Raw genomic sequence first — 2,454 nt, 5'->3', positions numbered from 1 at the left:
GAAACAAATGAGAGAATGAGAGAAAAGGAAGAGAGGATTTTTACCTCTTCTTTGAAAATGCCAAAGTGTGGGAGAAGTGTGGAGTGAGGAGTGCTTAAGGGGAAAGAAGGAAATCATATTTTCCCCCTAGGAAATGATGAAAAAATCTCCTAGGGTGGCTAATGATGATTTCCTATGACATTAGGGTGAGTGATGTGAGGTTTGCTTTATGAAAAGGCAAATCTCGCATCCCAATGTGAAACGACCACTTCGCGGACATGTGCGATAAACATGCTCGAGTATTATCGGCTAATACTCGATCGGATATTATAAATCGCCCGATCGTAATATCCGATTAGAATTTCGGATTTCGGCATTCCGAGTGAAAAATATTTAGAAAATAGGTATGGTCCAGCTCAGGGTCTATCTTGACTTGAAATGAAATTACGAAGCCAACGGTGCGATCGGAATTCGATTCCGAGTTACGGAACTCAAAAACCACTTTTTGAGCCGTACCGAGTGGATTTCGGCCCCGACAGTGGTTCAGAACCGAATGTCTCCGAAAATTACCAAAATTTACCATAAAATTGGAAATAAAATTACAAGACTAAAACTCAACTAGAGTTTCGTCTAATTCTTTACCGAAAATTCCCAGAAATTCATTTTCGAATATATAATTAATAAAAATATTAATAACATCTTATAATTCAAAATCGTAAAATTCGCGGTGTTACACTATATGGTCTTAAGCAAGCTCCTAGAGCTTGGTATGATAGACTAAGTACCTTTCTTTTGGAAAAAGGATTCGAAAGAGGCTTGGTTGACACAATGCTTTTTATACGTTGATCAGAAAATCATGTATTACTTGTTCAAATATATGTTGATTATATAATTATTGGATCTACTAATGATATACTCTGTAAAGAATTTTCTGAGATGATGCAGAGGAGTTCGAAATGTCAATGATGGGAGAACTCACATTCTTTCTGGGGCTTCAAATAAAGCAGCTAGAAAGTGGGATCTTCATTCATCAGGCTAAATATTGCAAAGAGCTACTTAAGAAATTCGATATGGAAAAATTTAAGGAAGCATTCACTCCTATGGAATCTGCATGCTATCTAGATAAGGACGAAAAAGGAAAAGCGATAGAGGTAACAAAATATCGTGGTATGATTGGCTCATGACTTTATTTAACTGCAAGCCGACCTGATATTATGTTTAGTGTATGCATGTGTGCTAGATTTCAGTCTTTACCTAAGGAATCACATTATATAACTTTCAAAAGAATCATGAGATATTCCTAGTCAAAGTCAAATGCAAGTGTATTAATCAAACACATGATCGGCCCATCCTTAAGCCATCTCCCGACAAGGAATACTTCTTGTGGGACCCGATAGTACGTCAACCGTACATGTTCAAGGTAACATCTCATTCACTACAACCCATCACCGAATAATCCTGGATGGTCACATGACCAGGCCTCTTACGGTCGGTCGATCGTTGTTCCGTGACATCATGTATCCTTACTAGGGTACCCCCCTAGTTCACGACCTCAAGTCGGATACTTGCCCAACAAGGCATAAACATAAACAATGCTTTCACACTTTTGTAGAGTCATGCTTCTCATTTAAGCTATGATCTCATTCCACAACTTTTATATCACAACACCCCCTACCCGGGTTCATCGCATTGTTCACAACATCATCTCATTTCAATCTTTCCACACTGTCCCTTGCCAAAGCAGGGACTAGTCGCCCAAGCGACAATCCATCTTTAAATCTCAAATAAACTGAAGCTTTCCTCGCCCAGGCGAAGGTACTATCGCCCAAGCGAGGCATGTTCTCGCTCAAGCGAGACATCTCTCGCCCAAGCGAGAGAGTTCCAGGGGCTCATTAAAATCCCGGGCATTCTCGACCAAGCGAGGCCCTTACTCGCCCAGGCGAAGGTACTATCGCCCAAGCGAGGCATGTTCTCGCTCAAGCGAGACATCTCTCGCCCAAGCGAGAGAGTTCCAGGGGCTCATTAAAATCCTGGGCATTCTCGACTAAGCGAGGCCCTTACTCGCCCAGGCGAGGCTTGCTCACCCAAGCGAGATTCTGTCGCCCAGGCGAGGGAGTTCCAGAACCAAAACTTCCCCTCGTCCAGTCCTCGCTCAAGCGAGACTGTGCTCGCGTAGGCGAGAGTTTCTCGCCCAAGCGGCAGGGACTTGGACAGAATACCAATTTTGCCCTTTTCGACAACCGAAAACACGTTTAAATATGGTCTTTCAAACACCTGCACACAGAAAAGTTCTCAACAACATTCATATACAATATTCAACACATTTCATCAAAAATCACGTATATTCAAAAACATTTAAACATAAAAATCTTGGGTTTCTTAAAATCCAAGTTAACCCCAAAACCTTTGAGATGGTTTAGGAGATTTGAGTGTCATATTCGGACACCACTATGTCACGATGTGTTCTCTCTCACC

This window comes from Lupinus angustifolius, chromosome LG11, assembly GCF_001865875.1.
Source record: "Lupinus angustifolius cultivar Tanjil chromosome LG11, LupAngTanjil_v1.0, whole genome shotgun sequence".
In the NCBI taxonomy this organism is placed as follows: domain Eukaryota; kingdom Viridiplantae; phylum Streptophyta; class Magnoliopsida; order Fabales; family Fabaceae; genus Lupinus; species Lupinus angustifolius.
The sequence above is the reverse complement of the archived record's forward strand: the minus strand, read 5'-3'. Positions refer to the sequence as shown.